This window comes from Canis lupus, chromosome 19, assembly GCF_003254725.2.
Source record: "Canis lupus dingo isolate Sandy chromosome 19, ASM325472v2, whole genome shotgun sequence".
NCBI lineage: Eukaryota > Metazoa > Chordata > Mammalia > Carnivora > Canidae > Canis > Canis lupus.
The window spans coordinates 49,001,130-49,016,827 of record NC_064261.1 but is presented as its reverse complement, the minus strand read 5'-3'; the positions used below and the strand labels follow the sequence as shown (position 1 = coordinate 49,016,827).

At 34.4% G+C, this 15,698-nt stretch overlaps 1 long non-coding RNA gene across 8 annotated transcripts in view; it reads left to right on the top strand.

Annotated features, from left to right (window-relative positions):
* Positions 1-15,698, top strand: part of LOC112649315 (uncharacterized) — a 265,636-nt gene that overhangs the window by 145,685 nt on the left and 104,253 nt on the right. The gene's annotated exons all lie outside the window — the stretch shown is intronic.

Below are 15,698 nucleotides of genomic sequence, written 5' to 3'. Positions count from 1 at the left end.
GGAAGATATGCTAGGATTATGCCTCAAGGTGGTTGAATCTTAGAATTTTTACAAATTTGAAAGCTTCGCATCTGCCAGTTAAACTCATAGTGTGGGACTGAAAAGGATGAGGTGGGTGACCTAAGGGACCCCACAGCGTAGATCCTGTGTAGCCTGAAGCATCAAGGTTACTTGAGGAGCTCTGCAGTAGCCAATTTTACCCAATTCCTTGACTAACACTTCTTTGTGTTTAGTGGATATCCTGATCTTGAGAAATTTCTGGATGTATCTGTGCCTCAGTGTCCTCATCTATAAAGGACAGGGATTCTAGTGATTGCTGCTCCTAGGATTGTTAGGAGATAATTCAATATTTTAATGTGCTTAGGACAATATTGGTACATAGTTATTGCTATGTATTTGTGCATTATATATGCATAGAATATACACACTTATTTTCTAACATCTTTATTCATTTCACCATCATCTTCAATACGCTTTCCTTCTTACTCTTCCATTTCCCCATTAAAAAAATGAGAAGCACTTCTTTGTAAAATTGCTGAGTATAATTTTCAGTTTTCTTGAGCATACACCAGCAATCTAAATTCGTGTGTGCTAACCTTCATTATTTGATACTTATATTGAGATTTGTTTTATGTAAAGAGTTTTGGATATATTGTGAATAGATTAAAATAAATATTTGATGAGAAGATATTTAAAAAGTATGTTGATTTCTTCAAATTTTCCCTAAAATTTCAATGAGATCATTACAATAAATTAGAATCAAACTCTTTCTAAAATATGCATAATAATAGCTATTTTTTTAATAAACGGGTGTGCTATTGTTTGCTTCCCCAGTAATAAAAACAGCACAGCTCTGTCATAGAAATTTTTTAAAATACAGGAAAGTATAAACATCAAAATCCCTTCAGCAATAATTATTATGTTTTTATTATAACTTGCTAATCTTTTTTTCTAAATAAGCCTATTTTAACTAAATTGGAAGCACACTGTGCCCATTGTCTTGCAATTTGATTTTTCCACTTTACATGTAAGCTTTTTAAATTTTGTACGTGTGTAACTTTACATGTGCAAATAGAAAATCTATGATTTTTTGTCTTTAAATTTTTTCTGATTATAAGGGTAATATTATATATTTGAAAAGATTAGCAAAATACAAATGTGTAAATAAAGAAATATGACCAATTAATATTTAACTCAAGGACAGTTTATGTTTCAGTTTTCTGTATATGTCTACAGAATATTTCCTTTACACATTCATCCATATAGATAGATTTAATAGAGTTATATATACTGTTGGTGTGGTGTTTTTACTTTATAATATATTTTGGCCATCCTGCCAAATCAGTACATGGAGATCTATTCGATTTATTTTAAAAGCTGCATCTTATTTATTATGAGAATATGTCACATTCATTGAGCCATTACTTTATTTCTGGACGTTTGGGTTGTTTCCAGTTTTTGGCATCACCAACAATGTCTTAGTGAATCTCCTTATATTTTTATCTTTGTGCACTGATACCAGAATTTCTATAGAATGAATTCCTAGAAGTGGAATTGCTGATGAAGGGAGAGACATATTTATAATTGCATTAAATTTTGATAAATCTGCCTCCAAAGTGGTTGTAACAATTTACATGCCCTAAAACAGAGTAGGAGAGGACTGTTTGCTACTTCTCCATTTTTTTTTTTTTTTTTTAGAGTATGTCAAATGCTTTTGGTCATTTAAGAGGCCAAAATAATTTTCTTAATAGTAGAAATTACTCTTTTAATTTCAACTGCTGAATCTTTGCTAATTTTCCATGAATGCCCAGTATTTGTTAGCCATTTTAGTAGGTGGTTGATGCTTAGACACCATGGATTTTGATGAATTTCTAAACAATGTCCATGTATTAGACATTGTTTTCTAGTTTAGAGAGGTGATAGGCAGGGTTCTGAAAAGTTGCTCACAGGCCACATAGAAAGAAAGAGACACAAATATACAAACCAAAATAAGACATATTTCTTGAATGCAAACACACAAAGACTAGGAAAAAAATGAGAAGTTGGAAAAGAAGACATTATATCAATTTAAGGGAATAAAGAAAAGTTTGTAAAAGAGGTAACATTTTTAATGCTCCCATAAAATAAATGGAATTACAATTACAATATAGCAGTTGGAAATTATGAGTTTTATTTTAAGTAATAGTTTAATATCTAGTTACTAAATGGTCAATTAATCAAAATGATTAAATTTTGCGTTTGTGTGTAAACCCAAACATTTTATGTATGTATCCTCTCAGAACTTTATTAACTACCAGCAACAGATCTTCTTTAGTTGCTGCTTTAAAGGAGTTCTTGAAGACTCAAGAAGGAAGACTGCAGATGCATTAGCAGCACCAAATAAGTGAGGAGAGGCCCTGGGAGTTCATTCCATCATGCAGAACCTGATAGAGTGGGAAAATACAAACAAATATCAAAAAAGAATGCCACAAAACTGGACTTAAGCAATGTTTTGAAATAATCTAATGGCAACATTGAATTATTTCATCCCAAACATCAAACTAATCATCGACAAAATTACTACCGTGCATGGCAGGCTCTCTTCAGTTCTCTCCAGCTCTGAGACTCTTAGCAATTGGACTTCTGTTATCTCTTAGCAACCTCTTATCTCTGCTACCTTCCACAGGTTCCTACCTGTATCTTTTAGTTGCTTGTTATAAATTATGTGTACTATCACTTCACATTATTCATGTTTTAATAAGTTCTACTAAATAGTCCTTTTTGTTAGCATTCACCTTTTTTTTTTTTTCCCTCTTTTAGGGATGGTCACCATTTCCACCCCTTACTCCATTAGGTTGGAGGCAATGCTCTTCCTCTCACTCTAGAACTGGAAACCTCCCTGCTATCCATTACTGTTAGCCAGGGCACTAGCCCTTGGTTGAGGATCAGCTAATGGAATGCCCCAAAACAATGACTTAAAGATCAAAGAGGCAGCAGGTTAATGGAAGCCCCTTTGTTGAGATCTGGCCATTCCAACCAAGTGTTGATGACTGAGCCTCCCACATCACAGCCTCCTGTTGCTGTCTTTTTCTGACTATTTTCCAATGTTTTTCTCCACTCTCTCCACAATCTTGAGAACCCCGGTATCTTTCCAGTAAAGACTTAAACTTACTGTCTGTTCCTTGCAATCTAAAGGATTCCTGTCCTCCTTGCACCTAGCCTTTCCACTGGTTCATTATTTTTTTCTGGAGGTCTATTCTTGTTAACACAGGATTAATTATTGGAAAGATGGAAAACTTTCATTGAAAAAGTGAAAACGAAGAGTGAAAAATGCTAGGACAATAAAACTCCATGTTACAAGACTACATCATTGTCAGCTTCTATTAATTGGAAGGAAGGACATATAATTAGAAATAATTGATGGAAAGCCACTTAAGTGGCTAATATATGAGGGGCAACATTCATGAAGTAATATTTGTAAAAGATCCTGTGTTCACACCACCATAATGAGGACTACAGTGTTCTCTAACTACTCTAGGTGACATACCCATTCTGAAAAAAATTATGACATTCAGCATAATCAACCATCTTTCTTTCACAATAGGTGTTGAATATTAGTATTAGACAATCATTAGAGGGAATAATGTAGCCAGTCTGCCTCTGCTTTCTCTCCCATTTGCAGCCCACCTAGAAGATGCGATGAGATACAGAAATAAAATTCAATGGGGATAAAGCTTAGCCAATAAATATTTGTCATGCTATTTAGTCTTATTCCTTTACATTAAAGTGTTTGGGGCTATTGAGCCAAAAGAGTGCTGTGATGCCGAGGACGTAGTTTCAGGAAATCAGGAGACACTGCCCAGAGATGCTCAGCATTAGAAAGAGCAGTGCTTATTGCAGGACCAGGCTCATAGAAGAAACTCAGTAAATGTGTAGATGGACGGAGAGAAACGAGAGAGAATGACAGAATGAAGAAAAAAAAAAAAAACAAAAAAAACAATGTATGCAAGGTGGACTTTTGAACATCACAGATTAAGGAGATTTGCTTCTTCCTCATTCTCTGATGAGTTTCAGGGCCTGCTAGATTCTAGCATAAAATGCTAACAAAGAAGTTGAACAGGTTAAATAAGATATATGTGAAATTATTGCACAACTTAAAAGTGTTGTGTAAGATAGACTTACATGTCAAATTTTTGGAAACCTAGGAGAGCCCACTGCAAGGTTCATGGGTCTAATATCCAAATAGGACATTGTCATTGTTTTACCACCAATTTCATGGTCTTTCATACATTGAGATAACAGAATAGGAAGTCATGTCACTGTGGTTGTCATAAGGAATGACAGAGCATATGCATCCTATGACTCAAATGCTAATATAAAGTTATTCTGATGAACTGGGTATAGTTCAACAGACCAAATGGATAGCTTGTGGGGAGCCAGGAAATTCTGTTAACTTCCATTAAAGTTGTTTTTTTCATGTCCATTTTTTCTTCCTTCCTTTTCCTTTCTCCTTTTTTTGTTTTCTTTTTTCTTCCTTCCATTCCTCTCTCCTTTCTTTGTCCTTCCTTCTTTTCTTTTCTTTTCTTTCCTTTCTTTCTTTCTTTCTTTCTTTTCTTTCTTTTTTCTTTTTTCTTTTTTCTTTTCTTTCTTTCTTTCTTTCTTTCTTTCTTTCTTTCTTTCTTTCTTTCTTTTCTTTCTTCTTTCTTCTTTCTTCTCCTTCCCTTCCTTTCATTTCCCCTTCCCTCTCTCCCCTTTCTTCCTGTCTCCTCCCTTCCCCTCCCATTCTCTTCCCCTTTCCTCTCCTCCCCTTCCCTTCTCTCTCCCTCATCTTTATCTCCTTTTCTTTCTTCCTTTCTTTTTTCTTTATAGTTACCAGAAACCAGTCTTTATAGAAGTCTTTTAAAAATATTCCATGATTGAAATTATTTACCAATGATGACCTCATACACACTTTACCTTAGGATAAGAAGTCATCATATCTGTAGGTCCAGCACCATGCAACATGAAATTTTGAGAGACAAGGCAAATAAGATCATAAATCAAGTTGAGTGAAAAGATAAGTATGAGAAAAGATACAGAAATACTATTTCTCCTTTCCATTCATTCACTAACAAATATGTCTTGTACACAAAGGCTGTGAGTTGGCTATAGAGACATATAGGGCCCAAGATACAATTATGCCAAATACGGGATATTTTACTGATTCTTTTTTTTTAACTTATTGAGGTATTATTGACATACAGTATATTAGTGTCAGGTCCATAACATAATGATTCAACATCTCTACACATTGCAAAATGGTTACCACAATAAAAATAGTTACCATGTGTCACCATAGAGTTATTACAATATTATTGACTATATTTCCTGTGCTGTGCCTTACATTCCCATTGTTCTTCTTAATCTCCTTCACGCACTTCCCCCATATATATCATATATATCACACCTTCTTTATTTGTTTATCAGTGGACACTTGGGTTGTTTCTGTATCTTGGCTGTTATAAATAGTGTTGCAATGAACATAGAGGTACCTATATCTTTTGAATCAGTGCTTTTGTATTTTTCAGATAGGTACCCAGTAGTGGAATTACTGGATCAGAAAGTAGCTCTATTTAAATTTCTTGAGAAAACACCATATAGTTTCCGTAGTGTGCATAGAATATACCAATTTATATCCCCAAAAAGGGCACACAGTGTTCCCTTTTCTCCACATTCTTGCCAACACTTATTTCTTACCTTTTTGATAAGAGCCACTGTGACAGGTGTAAGGTGATATGGTATACATTTCCTGATGATGAGTAGTGTTGAGCCTCTTTTCATGTGTCTGTTACCCATTTGTATGTATTCTTTGGAAAAATGTCTAGTCTGATCCTCTGTCCATTTTTTAATCAGATTTTTTTTTATTGTTATTGAGTTGTAGGAGTTATTTAAGTTTTAGATATTAACCCCTATTGGATATATTATGTTTATTTTTTAAATAATTTTATTTATTTATTCATGAGAGACACAGAGAGAGAGAGACAGAGACACAGGCAGAGGGAGAACCAGGCTCCCTGCCAGGAGCCTGATGCAGGATTAGATCCCAGAACCCTGGGTTCATGACCTGAGCCCAAAGCAGATGCTCAACCACTGAGCCATCCAGGTGTCCCTGGGTATATGATTTACAAATATCTTCTTCCATTTAGTAGATTGCCTTTTCATTTTGTTGACAATTTCCTTCACAGTACAGAAGTACAGTTTCATGTGATCCCATTTGTTTAAGTTTTGTATGTAGTGTAAGATATTTATCCAGTTTCATTCTTTTGCATGTAGCTGTCCAGGTTTTCCAACATCCCTGATTGAAGAGACTATCCCTTTTCTAATGTGTATTGCCTCCTTTGTCATCAATTGGATGACAATATATGCTGTTATTTCTGTTCTATTGATCTATGTATCTGTTTTTATGCCAGTGCCACACTGTTTTGTTACTATAGCTTTATAATATACTTTGAAATCAGGATCATGATATTTCTGGCTTTTTTTTTCCCTTCTCAAGATTACTATGGCTGTTTGGGGTCTTTGGTGGTCCCATACTAATTTTAGTTATTTATCCTACTTCGGTGAAAAATGTCATTGGAATTTTGATGGGGATTGCATTGAATCTGTAGATTGCTTTGGGTAGTATGGATATTTTAACAGTATTAACTCTTCTAACTCAGCATGGGCTATCTTTCTATTTATTTGTGTCATCTTCATTTTCATTAGTGTCTTATAGTTTCTAGCACACAGGTCTTTTCCTTCCTTTGTTAAATTTATTCTAAGGTCTTTTATTCTTTGTGATACAATTGTACATAGAATTATTTTCTTGATTTCTCTTTCTGATAGTTCATTAATGTATACAAGTGCAACGGATTTTGTATATTTCAGCTTTTCACCTTTGAGTATGATGTTAGCTGTGGATTTGTCATAAATGACCGTTATTATGTTTATGTTTCCTCTATACCCACTTTGTTGAGAGTTTTTTTCTCTTTTATCATAAGTGTATATTGAATTTTTCAAATGCTTTTTCTGCATCTATTTAGATGATCATATATTTTTACATTTCATTTTGTTAATGTGTTTTATCAGTATGATTAATTTGCAGATGTTGAATCGTCCTTGCATTCCACCTAATAATTATGTATAATCTTCTTTATGTATTATTGAAATCACTTACTAATATTTTGGTGAGGATTTTTACATCTATGTTTATCAGGAATATTGGAGGTAACTTTCTTCCTTTGTGGTATTCTTCTGTGGTTTTCATATCAGGCTAGTGCTGGCCTCATAATGGCAGTCTGGAAGCTTTCTTTTCTCTTCAGTTTTTTGGACAAGTTTGAGAAGGATAGATATTAAATCTTCTTTGAATGTTTGGTAGTACTAATTAGGGAAGCTTTATGGTCCTGTACTTCTTTTTGCTGAGAGGTTTTGGATACTGATTCAATGTCCTTACTTGTAATCAGTTTATTCATTTTTTTTTTTTTTTTTTTTGTGTAATCAGTTTATTCAGATTGCATATTTCTTCATGATTCAGTCTTAGAAGGTTGTAAATTCCTAAGAATTTATTCATTTTTTTCTAGGGTGTCTATTTGTTGGCATCTGATTGCTCATAGTAGTCTCTTACAATCCTTTGTATTTCTGTGGTATCAGTTGTAACTTCTGTTTTATTTCAATTTATTTATTTGAGCACTCTCTTTTTGTCTTGGTGAATTTAGCTACAGGTTTGTTGATTTTGCTTATCTTTTCTAATAACCAGTTCTTAGTTTCATTGATCTTTTCCATTGTCTTTTTATTTTTTTTAAAGAATTTATTTATTCATGAGAGGCCGAGAGAGAGAGAGAGAGAGAGAGAGAGAAGCAGAGACGCAGGCAGAGGGAGAACCAGGCTCCATGCAGGGAGCCTGATGCAGGACTTGCTCCTGGGACTCCGGGATCATGCCCTGAGCTGAAGGCAGATGCTCAACAGCTGAACCAGCCAGTTTTTTTTTTTTTTTAATCTATTTAGCCATTCTATGTCTTTTGATTGAAGAATTTATTCCATTTCCATTTAAATCAATTATTGATAAGTATGTATTTATTACCACTTTGTTGTTTGTTTTCTGGGCTGTTTTCTTATAGTTCTTCTCTGATCATTTCTTCTTCTCTTTCTCTTTTCTCTTATAGTTTGATGACTTTCTTTAGTATTATATTTAGATTCCTTTCTCATTTTCTTTTGTGTATTTACTATAAGTATTTGCTTTGGTTAAATTTTTTATTGTATGTATATAGCACTCTATTTTAATTTGATAGCAATTCCATTTACCTTTCAAAACACTACACTTTCATTACCCCCCATGTTTTATGTTTTGGATGCTTTTTTTTTTTTTTACATATATATATATATATATATATATATATATATTTTTTTTTTTTGTATCCCTTAACTAATTATTGTAGTCTTAGCTAATACTATTACTTTTGTCTTTTAATCATCTTAGTAGCTTTAAAAGTGATTATCTACTTTTACTATATATTGGTTTTTTTCAATGACATTTTTACTTTTCTATGTTTTCTTATTAATTTGTGCCATTTCTTATATTTTTTGTAAGGCCAGTTTAGTAGTGATAAACTCCTTTAGCTTTTACTTGTCTGGAAAAATCTTTATCTCTCATTCGAATCTGAATAATAATTTAGCTGTGTAGTGTATTCTCAGACATTTTTCTTTCAACACTTTGAATATGCCATGCCATTTTATTCTGGTTTGCAAAATTTCTGTGCATAAATCTGCTAATAGTCATGGGGTTTCTATTGTATGTAATAAGTTGTTTTTCTCTTGCTACTTTTAAGATTCTTTATCTTTAACTTCTAACACTTTAATTATAATGTGTCTAGGTGTGGCTCTCTTTAGGTTCATCTTATGTCAAAATCTCTGGGCTTTCTGGACCTGGATATCTGTTTCCATCTCTAGGTTAAAGAAGCTTTCAGCCATTATTTCTTCAAATAATTTTTTTGCTCCTTTATCTGTCTCTTCTCCCTCTGGAAGCCCTATAATGTGAATGTCATTCCACTTGATGTTGCCCTAGAGGTCCTTTAAGTTATCTTCATTTTAATCATTTATTCATTTATTTACTTATTAATGTAATTTTTGTTGTTTTAATCTTCATTTAAAAAATGCTTTCTCCATTTTTGTTGCTGTATCTGGGTGACTTCTATTAGTTCATCTACCAGTTTGCTGATTTATTAATCTACTTCATTCAGTCAGCCATTGAACTCCTCTTATTTGACGCCCTCCTCATGCATTTTTTTCACTCCAGTTATTGTATTCTTCAGCTCTGTGACTTCTTTTTGACACTTTCTTAGATTTTATATTTCTTTACTGATGTTTTTGATGTCTTCATTCATTTTTCAGAGTTCAGTAAGCATCCTTATGATATTACTTGGAATTTCTTATCAGGTAGAGTACTTATCTCCATATCATTAAGGTCTTTTTCTGAGGTTTTGCCTTATGTTTTCTTTTGGAACATAATTGTTTCCTCATTTTGTTGACTCTGTTTTTTTCTTTTGTGTGTGTGTGTGTGTGTGTGTGTGTGTTAGGATTTCATTTATTTATTCATGGGATACATAAAGATAGAGGTAGAGACACAGGCAAAGGGAGAAGCAGGCTCCCTGTAGGGAGCCCAATGTGGGACTCGATCCCATGACCTCAGGATCACGTCCTGAGCCAACGGCAGACGCTCAACTGCAGAGCCACTCAGGTGTCCCTGTTTTGTTTTTTATGTTTCAGGTGAAACAGCTCTCTCTCTCATTCTTGGAAGAGTGACTTTGTTTAGATCATGATCCTTCTTGTTCAACCTTGCCCTAGCTTTGGTTACTCTCAAATCTTTGTGACTTTCTAAACTGCCAAATTTATTCTTGATATGTCTAGAGTGTGTCAAGATCTGTCTCTGATACAAGGGAAGGAATCTCATTTACCACATAGTTTCAGATAGATTGTAAGACAGACCCTGAAGCAGCAACTTCTAAAGTATGTAAATATGTCCAGTACTGTGGAATTTCAATCATAATCCCTGTTAGTTCCTAGACCAAAAGGTCTGGAAGTGTCCCAGGACAACAGTTTCAGAATTTGGGGCTGAGAGAAGTGTATAAGCTCTTTTCTAGAAGTCTTGTTGACCTGCAGTGAGGCCAAGATGGTGCCTCCTTACTTACATTTCCAGGGAATACCTCCTTAGCATCTAGATATGTGGGAAACTTGAAACCTATCCCTCAGGTTGAAGCTGTATGCTAGGTATGTAGGCCTTTTTTAGAGGAAAACTGGGTAGCATTTCAGTCTGTTCTCTGTGCAATGCCCTCAGGATAGTGGCCTGTCAAGAACTATCTTTTCAGTATTATAGTCCTATGTAGTTCTGAATTCCAACCCTCTTGGCCAGTAGGTCCAGGTAAGTAAGTGATGTTTCCTACATGGATTTTGTGTACCACTGGCTTTAGCAAGGTTTCTTGAAAGTGATGGGGGTGAAGCATGTTCTCCAAGTTCAGAAAGGAAATGGGAATATGTCCTGGCTGCAGCTGCCTATGGGCTTCAGCAATGCAGCAGGATAGTATCTTATCTGTGCCTGGGCAGCAGCTTTAGTCTAAGAACAGGAACATGACATGACTGCTTGAACTCACTAGGCAGGGGGACAAAGGAGTATTGTAACTGCCTGTGCTTACAGACATTAGTTAAGGACTGAGAGAACTCTATGACTCTTCCTGCTCACCTACCCTAGCCAGGGAGCAGAGGTGTGCTCCGACTGCCCATGTTGTCCAGCCTCAGCAAAGTGCCATGAATGCTTATTCCCACTTATCACAGGAAGTTTATGGGGCTACCATGTGAAAGCTTGCTTGCTGGTGCTAGCAGGTTATATGGAGAGTGCAGTAATAACATTTGCCAGCACCTTCATCTTTAGGGAACATCTCAACTGTCCCCTGCCCCTCCAGTCAATGTCCACAGGTCAGTAAATGAATCTCCCTCCATATAGTCTAACTGCTTTTCAAAGTGTTTTTTTCTAGTGGGTCTCAAGGCAAGTAAGACCCTGTATGAGCCCTCCAAGAGGGAAATCTCAGTTTCCTACAGCACTTTGGGATCCTTGATGTCCACTCCATCGTTTTCCAAGCCAGATATACTAGGGTCTCATATCTCCAGTGTAGATTCCAGGGTTGAGGATACCTGATGTGGGCACCAGGCTCTTAATTCTCTTGGAGAAGTGCTTGTCTGTTGAGAATCCCCCCCGCCCATTGTGTGCTGCCAACCACCAGAGTGTTGTTGTTTTGTTTTGTTTTTGTTTGTTTGGCGGGGGGCGGTTGGCCAGACTGTGTCTCTCTGCCTCTTTCCTATCTCAGAGCAGTCATTTTATCTTTTATTGTAGAGGGCATTTTGTCTAGTTGTCAGATCCTTTTTTCAGAGGGAAATAATCCATATGTAGCTGTCGATTTAGTGTGTCCATGAGAGGATGTGAATTCCAATTTTTTTCCACCATCTTGGACTCCCTCATTGTACTGATTCTGTTCCTAGCATTCTCTAATGTATTCTTCCTAATTTATAAGCAACTTCCAACAGGAACTTGCATTTCGAGATAAATCTCCCTAGCTCTCAAGGACTTTAATTATAATATGGAAAGAGTAAACCTAAAGTGCTGAGAAACCATAGCTTGGGTTATATAAATGCTCCCAATAAACCCAGAACTACATTGAGTCAACTTCAGCTCTGTCACTGAAGACAATGTTACAAGAGTGATAACCATCCTGATATCTAAATACCCCCTTCCTTACCGCTCATTCACTGAGGTCAGCTCATTGTCTTCTCTAAATTATAGCATACTGAGTAATAGTGCAGTTCTGCCATAAGAAATTAGTCTTTATTTCTACAGTGAACCAACTTTTCCATTTGGTTTGGTTTGAATACGGAAAGGGAAAGCAGCTGTTAAAATAAGTTGCCTGTGTAAGAGTTCATTATGAACATTGTACCCCAACAAAATAAATATGCCATATTTTCTGAATAATACATGTATATAACATGTTAATTTTTTATAACATACCCTTATCAAGAAATAAATCTTATTATGGCACAAAAAAGTTATTGCATTTATTAAAATGGGTGAATCAATTTAAGCTTTCTTATGGTTTGTCAAATTTGTAAAATATTATATTTCTCTTCAGATAGAGTTACATACTGTGTAGCTCAAAGATAATCCCTATGGTCTTGGCATATGTTACTTAATTGTCTCAGAAGGAAATGCCATAAATAGCATGCTGTCATCCCCCACAGGCATTGGCTCATCTGTCACAGTGGGGGCTCCAGACAGGGTGAGGTGCTCTAAGACATTTCTTAGTCTATGTAAATCATAGCCATTACTTCTTACCACTTCCCAATTGGTCAATTATGTATAAACATGTGTTAATAAAAATTTGCCTCTGTGCCTCTAAGGTACACACCCATAAAGCTATGTGAGTATGATAAAGTATAAATGGCATACATTATTATCTGATTCAACCTACCTCATAAATTATGATCCAAAGTGCTTTCATAGAAACAAAACTCCAGAAAAGCCTTTAAAGCTAAATGCTTGGGATAAAAAAAAAGCAAAATGGAAAACAATAATTTTTTCAAGTCCTTGTAACTCAGTGAAGAAAATGCTAAGTTTTTTCTTTGCAAAGGAAGAAAACTAAAAAATATGTTAAATATTATAAATGCTTTTATATAAACATTTGAAGCCTTAATTGTTTTAAGAAATGGGACCATAAAAATAAAACCCACTATGGTGGTAATAATTATAGTGGGTGTAATTGGTAAAAAATCTAACTCTAAATACATGGGTTTTAGAAATTGTTATTTTTGAAATATATTTTATGGTTTTGAAAAATATTTATATATCAATTGTCATAAAGATGAGCTATATACACATTTTGATTGGGCTACTCCTAATCAAACATAGTGAGGGCACCTGGGTGGCTCAGTGGTTGAGTGCCTGCCTTTGGCTCAGCTCATGATCCCAGGGTCCTGGGATCAAGTCCCACATCAGGCTCCCTACAGGAAGCTTGCTTCTCCTTCTGCTTATGTCTCTGCCTTTCTCTCTCTGTTTCTCATGAATAAATAAATGAAATCTTAAAAAAAAAACCCATAATGAATAATCTGATGTAAATTTTATGAGAAAAAAATAATAACCGTGTTGTAATGGGAGGTATAATTGGTTTAGAACCATAAGCCTGAATTTAAGTCCTCATTTTGTCTGTGTGAGGGCTGTATGACTATGGGCACATTATTGAACTTTTATAAATATCAGTAACTTTAGCAAAAAAAAGGTTGATGATGTCAGTCCAACTCACAGAGTTAATATGAAAGATAAACAAGATTAATAAATGAAAATAGTTTATAAATGTTTGTCATTATTATTAGTGTGTTAATAGAGATTCCCATTTTTATTTATTGATTTGTTTATTTTTTAAGATTTATTATTTATTTTAGAGAGTATGTGTGCATATGTGGAGAGAGGCAGAAGGAGAGAGAGAATTCCAAACAGACTCCCACTGAGCATGGAGCTGGATGCAGAGCTTGATCTCATGACCCTGAGATCATGACCTAAGCTGAAACTAAGTGGGACGCTTAGTGGACTGAGCCACCCAGGTGCCCCAGGAATTCCTATTTTATAAAAAAATACTGAAAAATATATATTTAAGACTAATTATTATAACTTTATACTAACCTTTTTGTAAAGTAATAAGAGTAAATTACTAGTGTTCCTTAATCGATTCAACAGAAAAGGGAATAGCAAATTATTCTTGAACTGAATTAAAATAAAATGGTAGCAATTGATTGCTTGTTATTTCACTAGGAATTGTATCTGCCCTCTGTAAACATGTAATTCAGAATACGAGCTTATAAACATGTTACTATACACACCATAAAAATGTCAAAATTCATCTATTTATCATTTAATTAGTGCTTCTTTTCATCTAAGCTATTACATATCTGAAATTCCTTAATTCACTGACACATTTCTTTAGCTTTAAAGTAGGGTGGATCCCAGCCACGTGTACAGATTTGTCAACTCACAATAACATAGGTCAATACTAACAGTATATCAGGACACACTCCCACATAATTGCAGAATTTAGTGGGACTTAATACCCGCCAGAATAATTATGTGAGCGCTGGAATAATGTTATATCAGAACCCAAAAAGAGTTATTTTGAGTTCTGGCAGTGATAGAATTTTAGAATTCTGCTTTAGTTTAACGGACATGGGCTAAGTGTGTTATAATACTGCTTAATATTTTTGAAGATTCATATCCTATCCACTTATATATGATTTATGAGAATCAGTTCCTAAAAGATGCCATAGGCAATCTAGAAAACACAGATGTATGAAACAATTATTTAAGGATCTCCAGAATATCTTTGAAATTTCAAGATCAAATGATAGATTGAGATTATATTTATTATATCTATTATTAAACTAAACTAAATTGACTCTAAATGAACTATAGCCTGACCAGTAGATCTTTTTATTTTTATCAGCCAAATTGTCAACTATTACTTATAAACTTTGAATAAAATGAACCATTCAGGAGAAAATATTATAATAATGAATTATGGATAATGGATTCACAATAAAGAAGTGTGACTAATTAATACTTTTCCTATCACTACAGCATCATACGGTTTGGATTTACTATAATAACCGAGGACATAGCACTTTTTAATGAGAATTTTTTGAAAACTTACTCATACTTACATTTATATAAGCTTTAACCTACTTGCAACATAATCCATAAGCAGATCTGAAGAAGAATGTGCGTCATTATGGAATAAAATTAATAAATGCATTATAGATAAATCATTATGCTCTCTGGTCACTTTAACTTTTTTTGTCACTTTAACTTTTATATCTAAACAATTAATTTTAAAAATTAATATTAAATTATTATTAGATAATATATATATTATGTGAAATAGGGATTTTTATTTGAGAACTGTGCCACTACCTTCCTCCCTATCTCCCTTTTTTCCTTCTACTTTCCTTCTTCATTACTACCTTTCTTCCCTCATTTCTTTCCTCCTGTACATATTTATATTCATTCAGTACACATTTGTTAGATGACTCCCATACAAGAGCCATGTGCTAAATTCAGGGAATACAAAAATGAAAAAAAAAAATGAGTTCTACATAACACACATGTTACCTTTCCTACTTTGTAACAGATTAGTTAATTTAAATTGAAATGCTTTACCAGGAGGAGATATTAATACTTTTCCATAGCAGGCTCCAGTGTTAAAGTTTATATACACAATTATAGAATAGCTAATATAAGAAGATGCTGCAGTGAAAACACACAGGATGGGTCTCCATCTCCATTACAAAGTATTAGGGCAGCATACGATGTATACATAACTAAGCAAGTGTGGAAATCTGGGAAAGGAAAGTTATGTAGATATATGTAGCCGTGGACTTCTATTTTTGACAGTATGGCAAACAAAAAACTCCAGGATTACCTCCTTTTGTGTAATTACTATATCTAAATAAATTTTACTTTTTGAATGTATTGATGGGTTTGTAATAAAAAGGGAACGTCCCTAGGACATCCCATAAAAATGGATTCAACTGGGTGTCTGAAATATCTAGAAGCAAGAAACAGAGTCGCCCTGAGGGAACATGCAGATACAATGCAGGGATCTGTCATCAGAAATACC